Below are 11,781 nucleotides of genomic sequence, written 5' to 3'. Positions count from 1 at the left end.
ACAGAGGAAGTGTTAGGGAAGACAGGTATATTCCAGCAGCGCAAAGGTCCCGCGATAGAGAAGGTAGGGACTTCGTAGGATTGGCTGACACGGTCATGGAGGACTATTGATACCGACCGGGCTCCATCCCCCTTGGTCGAGCGGAGCCTATGGTCGATGTATCAATAGGGGGAAAAAGGAGTGCGTTCATGATCGACACTGGTGCTGAACATTCAGTGGTGACTAATCTAGTTGCTCCTCCATCTGGAAGGACTATTACTGTGATAGGAGCAACTGGAAGAAGTGCTGAAAGACCGGTTCTTAAAAGTCGACTCTGTACATTGGGAGGCCACGTAGTAAAACACCAATTCCTTTATATGCCTGAATGTCCAGTCCAATTGCTGGGACGTGATATGCTATCAAAATTACAAGCGCAGATTACGTTCCTATCAAATGGAACAACATCCTTAAAGTTTAATGGACCTTCAGGTATTATGACTTTATCCGTACCAAAGGAAGAAGAGTGGCGACTTTATACAGTGTTGACTAGCCAAAACCCTAGGAGTGATGAGACATTATTTAACATACCAGGAGTTTGGGCAGAGAACAACCCACCAGGACTGGCCCGCAATATTCCACCTATAAAAATTGAACTAAAACTTGGGGTTTATCCAGTGAGCCTAAGACAATACCACATCCCACAGAAGGCTAAGAAGAACATCCAATCCTATCTGGATAAGTTCATACGGTATGGTATCCTAAAATTCTGTACTTCCCCCTGGAACACCCCATTGCTGCCTGTTCAAAAGCCCGGTACAGATGAGTATCGACCTGTGCAGGACTTGAGAGCAGTCAATGATGCGGTTGTTAGTATACATCCAGTTGTACCCAATCCATATAACCTGCTTGCTTTAATTCCGGGCGGGGCTACTTACTTCACAGTCTTAGATCTCAAAGATGCCTTCTTTTGCCTCCGAATTGCCGCAGAAAGTCAATGTATTTTCGCTTTCCAATGGGAGAACGCTGTAACGGGCTCAAAACGCCAAATGACTTGGACAAGACTGCCCCAAGGGTTTAAAAATTCACCTACCCTATTTGGTTCAGCCCTAAGTCAAGATCTACTGGATTTCGAGTCTATCCCAGGAGAATGTGTATTGTTACAATATGTAGATGACTTGTTGATAGCAGCAGTTACAAAAGAAATCTGTCAGCAAGCAACGCACGATCTACTGCACATTCTCTGGAAGGCAGGATACAAGGTGTCCAGGAAGAAGGCTCAGTTGTGTTTGCCAACTGTCAAGTATCTGGGATTCCATATCTCTGAAGGTCAAAGGATTATGGGGCCAGAGAGAAAAGAAGCTGTCTGCCAAATACCAATACCCAAGAATAGAAGACAAGTGCGAGAATTCTTGGGGGCAGCAGGCTTCTGTAGGATATGGATTCCCAGCTATGCGATACTAGCAAAACCTCTGTACGCAGCTATCAAAGGTACAGAGCACGACCCCTTCTTATGGACCCAAGAACAGCAAACGGCATTTGAAGATGTGAAGAAGGCTTTGATGAGTGCCCCAGCATTAGGTCTACCTGATCACACACGACCATTCTACTTATATGTACACGAGCAAAGAAGAATGGCTGTGGGAGTATTGACACAGTACTTGGGATCATGGCAAAGACCTGTTGCCTACATGTCTAAGCAACTGGATGCAGTGGCCAGCGGACTTCCACCTTGTCTAAGAGCCGTAGCTGCAGCCGCCCTGCTAGTAGCTGAAGCCGATAAACTCACTCTGGGTCAAGAACTTTATGTACGAGTCCCACATGCAGTACAGACGTTGTTGGATTACAAAGGAAATCATTTGTTTAGTAACAGCCGTATGACCAAGTATCAAGCAATGTTGTGTGAAAACCCAAGAGTGCATTTAGAGACTGTAAACACCTTAAATCCAGCTACCCTTTTGCCACAACCTACTGAAAGTCAACATGATTGTTTGGAAGTAATGGATGAAGTATTCTCAAGTAGACCAGATCTTCGTGATTTTCCCATCCAGAACCCCGATGTTCAATATTATTCCGACGGCAGTAGTTATGTGAAAGAAGGGATCCGCTATGCAGGATATGCAGTAACAACAATAGACAAGGTGATAGAAGCTCGGCCACTGGCGAAAGGAACATCAGCACAAAAGGCAGAATTAATAGCACTAACACGAGCGTTACAATTGGCTGAAGGTTTAAGAGTGAATATCTATACGGACTCTAAGTATGCGTTTTTAACCACTCATGCCCACGGAGCTTTGTATAAAGAAAGAGGACTACTGAATTCAGAAGGCAAAGAAATCAAGTACGCAGCTGAAATCCTACAACTATTGGAAGCAGTGTGGGAGCCGAAAGAAGTCGGTATCATACATTGTCGAGCGCATCTGAGAGGAGATGGTGATGTAACCAAAGGAAATCGGATGGCAGATAGTGCAGCTAAGCGTGCTGCTGAATCAGGAAGACAGGAGTATGTGGGGCATATAGCTGCTCTAATACCAACCCCACTGTCTCAATGGACTCCAGTTTATACAACTCAAGAAGAGGAGTGGTTAAAGACTGAACCGGGAAAGTATTTGGAGAACAAGTGGTATCAGCTAGAAGATGGAAGAATAGTCATACCAGCATCACTAGCGGTAGAAATTGTCCAAAATTATCACAACGGGACACATTCTGGGAGAGACAGTACTGAAGAATCTCTCAGGAAACATTTCTACATACCAAGATTGTCCAACTTGACTCAGGCCATTGTACGCAGATGTGTAACGTGTGCTAAGAATAATGCAAGACAAGGACCAGTAAAGCCACCAGGAGTCCAGTTTATGGGGGGACTCCCCATGTCCGATCTACAAATAGACTTTACAGTGATGCCTAAATCGGGTGGACATCGTTACCTGCTGGTAATTGTGTGCACCTATTCAGGCTGGGTAGAAGCATGTCCTACTCGTACAGAGAAAGCAGGAGAAGTTGTGAGATTCCTGCTACGAGAAATAATACCCCGATATGGACTACCCTGTTCTATAGGATCGGACAATGGTCCAGCTTTTGTTCACCAGTGCCTACAACAACTGACTCATATGCTTGGTATAAAGTGGAGGCTTCATACTGCATATAGACCCCAGAGTTCTGGTAAGGTAGAGAGAATGAATAGAACTATTAAGAACCAGTTGGCTAAAATGTGTCAGGAAACCCAACTTAAGTGGAACGTTCTCTTACCTATAGCTCTATTGCGAATCCGCAGTACCCCTACCAGAAGGATGGGCCTCTCTCCTTTTGAAATTATGTATGGGCGACCACCTCCCGTACTTGGTAACTTAAGGGGGGATTTGAGTCAGTTGGGAGAAGGAATTACTCGGCAGCAGGTTGTAGAGTTGGGTAAGACTATGGAGGAGGTACAGAAATGGGTACAAGATAGATTACCTGTGAATATTTATCCCCCTGTTCATAGTTATCATCCAGGAGACCAAGTGTGGATTAAAGAGTGGAATAATGTACCGTTAGGGCCCAAGTGGAGAGGTCCTTATGTTGTTCTTTTGTCTACCCCTACAGCGATAAAAGTAGCAGAAGTGACTCCGTGGATACATCACTCCAGGGTTAAACCAGCAGCAGTCGATTCTTGGCAAGTTACAGCAGATCCAGAGAATCCCTGCAAGATCCGGTTGAAACGCACTACTCAGTCGGAGTAACGAGGAATTATTGTGGATTACAAATGTTATTGTTACAGGTGTGAGTGAGAAGGCCATAATAAAGCCTGTCCGCTTACCAACACATAGTGTATAAGCCAGGAAAGTCTCGAAGGGACACCTGTGAAGACGAGCAGAACTCCATTCCCTGCAGCCCTCACATCCTGGAAGCTGAGGTTCCATCGCACGGACGAAGACTGAGGATGACGGCGAAAGATGTGCTTTTGATTGTGTTTATTTATATGTGTTTTTATATTCAGGAAGGTAGAGGTACCGACACTCCTAGCTGTGAGGTATGCATTAAGACTACGAGAACAGGTAACCATATTTCCCAAACCCTAATTTGGCATTCACAATACGAGTGTAAAGGAGATGTATCGAGATGTAGATACTTAAATATAGACTATAGTGTGTGCCATTTAGGAGTAGGAGAACCTAAGTGCTTCAGTCCGGAGTATCAACCTCGTACAATTTGGTTGACTCTCAGGAATGGAGATCCTCAGGGGACCTTAATTAATAAGACGGTGTTAGAATCCGTACATTCTTCGGGTGTTCTGCTATTTGATGCGTGTAAAGCGATATCGAGTGGTAGAAAGCCGTGGAATGTATGTGGGGATCTTAGATGGGAGAGGACGTATGGGTCTAATGATAAATATATTTGTCCCAGTAGTAAAAATAAATATGTAAGTCCTAGATGCCCAAATAAAGACTATAACTTTTGCCCATATTGGTCTTGTGTGGGGTGGGCGACTTGGGGACAGACAGTAGATAAAGACATGATAGTGACTAAGTTGCCGACTAGCCCTTATTGTAAGTCTATGGAATGCAACCCAGTCCATATACTTATTAATAACCCCGACAAGTTCCTAGATAAGTATGGCAATTTATTTGGGTTTCAGATATACGGGACGGGTTTAGATCCTGGGACATTATTGTTTATAGGAATAGAGACTGATACGGTATCCTCCCAGACTCATCAAGTATACCATTCCTTTTATGAAGAGATGAGTATAGATAATAAGATCCCCCATAACGCTAAAAACCTGTTCATTGACCTAGCTGAAAGTATTGCCGGTAGTCTTAATGTTACCAACTGCTATGTGTGTGGAGGTACTAACATGGGAGACCAATGGCCTTGGGAAGCAAAGGAGGTAATGTCCGGTTCTGAGGCAGTTGACCAACTAATATCTACACAAGCCGATTATCATTTGAGTGTTAGAGGTAAATCTGAGTGGAGATTAAAGACCTCCATCATAGGTTATGTTTGCATAGCAAGGAAAGGAATAATGTATAATACTTCTGTAGGAGAATTAACTTGTCTAGGGCAAAAAGCTTATGATGATGATACAAAGAATACAACTTGGTGGTCGGCTTCAAATGTCTCAGAACCATCTAACCCGTTTGCTAGATACGCCAATTTAAAGGATGTGTGGTTTGATCTATCCATCACATCTACCTGGAGAGCCCCAGCAAATTTGTACTGGATCTGTGGTAAGAAAGCCTATTCGGAGCTGCCACAGGACTGGGAAGGGGCATGTGTGTTGGGTATGCTCAAACCATCCTTCTTCTTGTTACCGATTGAAACAGGTGAGACTTTAGGTGTTAAAGTGTATGATGTGAATCATAGGAAGAAAAGGGGACCCATAGAGATAGGCACCTGGGAAGATAATGAATGGCCTCCCCAGCGTATCATAGATTATTATGGGCCAGCCACGTGGGCTGAGGATGGTACCTTTGGTTATAGAACCCCTATTTATATGCTCAACCGCATTATAAGATTACAGGCGGTGGTTGAGATTATCACTAACGAAACATCACAAGCGCTCAATCTTCTAGCGAAGCATAACACCAGGATGAGGACAGCAGTCTACCAAAATAGATTAGCCTTGGATTACCTTTTGGCAGTAGAGGGAGGTGTATGTGGGAAGTTTAACCTAAGCAATTGCTGTCTTCAAATAGACGACGAAGGGCAAGCAATAGCTGAGCTTACTAGCCATATGGTTAAACTAGCGCATGTGCCTACTCAGGTATGGAAAGGGTACAATCCAAGTAGTTGGTTTGGTAGCTGGTATGAGTGGTTTGGAGGGCTTAAGGCAGTGGTAGGTGGAGTCCTACTGATTTTACTGTTGTGTCTACTCCTACCGTGTCTTATACCCTTAGTAGTTAGGTCTGTGCAAAGCCTGATAGGAAGTATAGCAGAGAGGAAGGCTGCTGCACAGATAATGGCGATATATAAGTATAAGGCTCTAGATCAAGGAGAACCAATGCAGGAAGATGAGTGTTAAAAGATTCACATCATAAGATAAGTCTGGTCTGGTTCAAGGTAACTTGCGGTGTAAGCAAAACTAAGGTTATGTGATGCCTCAAGTAATTGTAAAATATCAAGAGGCATCAAAGGGGGGAATGTGGTGGAATCTCGGTAAAAATAAATTTAGTAGGCCGAGATTACCACGTGGCATGTGTACGTGCATATGCTGACGTATCGATCAGTTGGTTGCACGAGGCAAGATACGATCAGTAGTGTACGGAGCATGTGCAAGAATACAGGATATAGTATTCCCCCTCCTCCATTGTGCTGGACAAGCCATGCGGTCAAACAGGAAGTTAATTCTTATTTGTGTTGATTGGTTAAGAGAATGTGCGGGTGGAGCTTAATATGGGAGGAGTTATATGCCTATATAAGGAGCCTGCACTATTGTCCGGGGCTCAGAACTTGCTGTATTTTGGTGACATTAGTCCCTCTGAGTCCCGATCGGTGATCCAATAAAGAATCTCTTCCTTCCTGAAGAAACCTGTGTCCATCTCTCTGTGCTTGGCTTCCGTCAGTTTCTCCGGTATCATGATCACGCCACCAGTGAAAGGTCCCCCCCGCCAGCTGACATCAGCGGAGAAGAAGCAGATGTACCTCGGCACTGGAGTCAGATAAGTGACAGAATGGCTTTTTAACCTCTTCTGCACCCCGGGGGTGTCGGATGGAGGCACTATTGGGAGCTATAGTGCTAGGAAAACAACTTTATTTTCCTATATTTTCCCTTTAAAGATCTCAGTACTAGAAATATATACTTAAAGGGACACTATAGTCACAAGAACAACTACAGCTTAATGTAGTTGTTCTGGTGAGTATAGTCAGTCCCTGCAGGACTTTTAATGTAAACACTGCCTATTCAGAGAAAAGGCAGTGTTTACATTGCTCTCTTGGGACTCCTCCAGTAGCAGTCACTTAGACGGCCACTAGAGGTGCTTCCTGGGTCAGCACCAATGTTCAGTGTCTCCAACTCTGCATGGAGGGTCTGAACGTTCCTCATAGAGATGCATTAATTCAATGCATCTCTATGAGGAGATGCTGATTGGCCTGCGCTACGTTTGGCTCTGCCCCCTGCTGCATTTCCTTGGTTGAGATCATCAGAATTGACAATCTCAGCCAATCCAATGTTTTCCTATGGGATAGCATTGCATTGGATTGGTTGAGGTAGTCAATTCTGATGATCTCAGCCAAGGAGGCAGAAGGGATCAGAGCCAGCTGCAACCAGACACGCGCGTTTTACACCTTTCACTTTCCTGACCGGGAGGCTGGGGACCTAAATATTAGAACCATAGTATCAGGTACAGACACACAGAATTGCAATACCGGTCCTTAGAATGGCCGGGCTATGCAAACAGATAGAATAGTCAGAGTACATGCCGAGGCCACGGATAACAGAGAGACGGAATACGAAAGGACAAGCCAAGGTCAAGGATCAAAGAAGACAGAGTAAACGTGAGACAAGCATAAGTTCGGAAACCAATCAAACAGATGCACAACATGGCACTGAGGCAAGGGGGATGTTTGCTTATATATGCATAGGGGGCTGCTGGTTGTCTAATTTCCATTTAGTATTGATTACAACACTTGGAAGGTGTTTATTCCTTCCAGTCTGACCTCTGACGTCATTACTGTGCGCCAGGTCAGGTGACCAACTCTGGTGCACGTATGAGGCCGCTGCACGCGAGTAGAAACACTGCCGGCCTGGAAGTGCGGCGGCGGGAACAGCCGCAAGTAGCAGACGGGGACCAGAGGACGCTGCTCGTGGTGACAGGGCATGTTAAGTTGCCGCACGGAGCGGCACGGAATCAACACAGTAAAGGAGGAGACTGTATTTAAAAAAAGAAAAACTTCCACAACAAGAGGACATAGTCTTAAATTAGAGGGGCAAAGGTTTAAAACTAATATCAGGAAGTATTACTTTACTGCGAGGGTAGTGGATGCTTGGAATAGCCTTCCAGCTGAAGTGGTAGAGGTTAATACAGTAAAGGAGTTTAAGCATGCGTGGGATATGCATAAGGCTATCTTAGCTATAAGATAAGGCCAGGGACTAATGAAAGTATTTAGAAAATTGTGCAGTTTAGATGGGCTGAATGGCTCTTATATGCAGTCACAATTTATGCTTCTATAATTACAGTCTAATACAGGGGTGGCCAACAAATAGCCAGCCACCTCTGTCTTTTGAAGAACTAAACGTGGCATGATGCTTTGCCAGCATAAAGGCTATTGGGCATCCCTAATATTTATATAGGTTTTTAGTGGTTTTCAATATCTTGAAATATTTAGTCACTACAATTTAATTTGTGTAGTATGCCTTGTTTGTTCCTGGTCGTCCTAGAGGGATCTCGGCAGCCATTTTTTTGGCGGCACATCTATGACATTTTTACACTATTTTCCTGTGGTTCTATTGTACAATTGCAACTAGTCGGTCTGGACTGTATTACCCTCTGCACTTTACTTTTTGGAATAATTGTATAATGGTTGTCTACCTTGGAGATAAATTCACGCCATGGGAATGGAGGAAGTCCACACGGCGCATGCACAATTTTGTTGTTGTTGCTTGTGATGTTTATTTTCACAACATCTTCTTCCATTTGGTATATTTTCCAGGTTTTATAGAGTTAGCTTGGGTTGCTGGTGAAGGCCTTTTTTAAGGATGACCACACTGCTTTATTATTTATTTTCTTTATTTTTTTCCCCACCTGCTATTCCTTTCTGTTTTGCTAGATCAGTATACAGAGGGTCGCACTGGAAACTGGGTTTAGGTGACAGAGCCCATTAAATGAAAGTCCACTAGGCATCATTAGGTCTAATGTAAGTGCGGTTGAAGAAACAGATAAACATCTTTATGTTTCAATAAGTCGTGGACATGGTTTGGTGCATTGAGAGCAAGCAGTGGTAATAACCATGAAGATATTATTGTCAGAGATGATTCAGAGCTAAGAAGACTTGAAGCTAATGTAAATGTCATGTTGAATCGGTCGGGAAATCTGTGACAAAAAAAAAACCTCACTTATAATATTTATCCAGCGTGGCCTGTGCTAAAATAATAATAAAATCCTTCTGGATGACATACAGTGCTTCCTTGGAGATATTTTTAAGTAATTCATTTTAAAGCGGCACTGTCATGCCGAACTTACCTTTCCCCAATCGCTTCCTCTTCTCTCCCTCTCTCAGGATCTGTTTTTCATTTCTTTCTAACTGAGCTAGTTTTCTTTAAAACATAAGACAAAGAAGAACCTTGGGACCTGAGCGGCGGGTCGGGGCCCTGAATGAAAATGGGGGGCGGGGGAACCTATTGTCCTCCCCCAGGCCCCGACCCCTGAGCGTTGGATGGGGGCCCTAAATGAAAATGGGGGCGGGAGACCTATTGTCCTCCCCCCTGGACCTGACCCCTGAGCGTTGGGTGGGGACCCTAAATGAAAATGGGGGGTGGGGGACCTATTGTCCTCCCCTCCGGCCCCCACCCCTGAGGGGCGGGTGGGGGCTAAATGTGAAAATACCCCCACACACATGCAGGTGACTAGGGTTCCCCAAGCCCCTATTCACCCCACCACGAGTAGGGGAATTCGGTAGATTTTAATCTCCTTTATGCTATTATGGGGGTCATATTGACCCCCATAGAGTGAGGGAGGACATGGGGGGCTTAGGAAGTGGCGGAGAGCACTGCTCCCTGACGCTTCTATTTTTACATATTACAAGGAGGGAGTTGTGCGTCGGTAGCTCTCTCCTTGTAATAAACCGAACAAACGAACGAAGAGATCTTCGTTCATTCGTTTGAAATTTCTATTCATTTATTCGTCTTTCTGACGAATGAATGAGTAGATGAAATTACCCTGTTTGAATGCCCAATGCCCAACTTGGGTATGCGAGGGTATTTCACAGCGCTATTTAGTGTGGGCAGATGACGTGTCCCACAGGGACTTCATCTACCCACACAAAGATGGCGGTACCCAGGACCTAGGTCCGGGCAGAAAATAAAGATTTAAAAAAATATGGGGTGCTTAGGGGCTTTTGGGAGTGATTAGGGGAACAATAAGATGTAGTGGAGTCGGGAGGGGAATTAAAAAAACTGGATTCGGCGATGACAGTGCTGCTTTAAGGAGAGTATTGCTGAATTTAACACCCAATTGTATTATATCTTATTTTATCTGTTTTTCACTGTTGGTTGGATATTATTTTTGATTATATTCTTAATGTTAAGAATGTTGAAAATTAAACAATTGGCGTTTAAATATGGAATGAGACTCCGGTAGGTATAGGTAAAATAAATATGCAAATTTATTGTAAAAAAGAGGCCATATACATTAGCCACATAAATTAAAAATAGAGAATAGAGAATATTTATGTGGCTAATGTATATGGCCTCTTTTTTACACTAAATTTGCATATTTATTTTACCTATACCTACCGGAGTCTCATTCCATATTTTGGTCCGCTGGGATTTCCAGTGGAGAGTGGAGGCGTTAAGCCGCCCAAGTTCATCGGGGCAGGCACCTTTTGGGCGCATTGCTCACCTTGATCTCGTGAGTGCATTATAACCTTAGCACACTAGCACTTGTTTTACTGTATCACACTATGTGCTTTCTTTTTTTCTTGTTTTAGATTATACACAGCCTTATCTCTTTTCTTTCTGTATCCACATATATTATTGATATAGTGCGTAAAACAATGATGGGTTTGCTCCAGCAAAACAAACCTATGCCTTCGGGGGTCTCTGTCGGCATTGTATCCAGGTAATGTACACTAGATAATAGAAACTAGAATCTGTGATACACTCATACACACTGCACATTACTGTGAGAATTCATTGATGTGGAGCTCTGTGATACACTTATACACTTCATACATAACGCTGAGTTCTAATGCTGAGGAGTACAAGATTTATCCCATATTTGTAATCCACAACAACAAAGAAAATCTAAATAAGCAATGTTAATAAACAAAACGCAGAGCTCCAAAGCAACACAACTCACGGTTTTGTGTGGCATGAATGTCATAAAAACCCAAAGCAATACTCTTTGTGTTTGTATGTGGTGCTGCTGTATAAATGTGTATGTGCTTTTTTCGCATGGGTAGGGGTGGTGCTGGGGCTGGGGCTGGGGCAAAATCCTTGCACCAGAGCTACCTAGAGGGAGAACAAGGTGGAAGATATCTCACTTCTAGTTTGTCCCTTCTGCACCTCCTGTTTCTTACCTCATGGCAAACCAGAGGTAACTTCACCTTTGTGCTCTTGCAGTTGGATGCAATTACAAAGGTATCTATGGAATCTCCTGAAAAATCCTCTGCAGGTCCATCTTTATTAAAAACTCAGAAATGAAAGACCTCCTCTACATCCCACAATACTTTCAAGATCAGAGTTCTAGTACAATCAGGAGGAGCTTTAGAGGTCCATCCTCCTGACCACCATACAGGATGGGGAAGATATACCATAGGATTATGGATATCTCAATCATCTAGACCAGGCATAGGCAACCTTCGGCACTCCAGATATTTTGGACTACACCTCCCTTGATGTTTTGCCAGCATTATGGGTGTAAGAGCATTATGGGGGATGTAGTCCACAACATCTGGAGTGCCGAAGGTTACCTATCCCTGATCTAGTCTATACTGGAGAATCCCCAAATGACCATCATCATCATTGTCAGCCTTCTACTTCTCAGTCTCTACATCCCAATACAGTCTTTTTTAATATGGCAGAGACTTGATTGATCAGAACTCCCAGTTCCTACAATTGACCTTTGTGGAAAAACCCACGCTAATGCAATTTGTCTGCTGCATTTCCCG

This window comes from Pelobates fuscus, chromosome 6 (assembly GCF_036172605.1).
Source record: "Pelobates fuscus isolate aPelFus1 chromosome 6, aPelFus1.pri, whole genome shotgun sequence".
Classification (NCBI taxonomy): domain Eukaryota; kingdom Metazoa; phylum Chordata; class Amphibia; order Anura; family Pelobatidae; genus Pelobates; species Pelobates fuscus.
Note: the sequence above shows the minus strand (reverse complement) of the source record.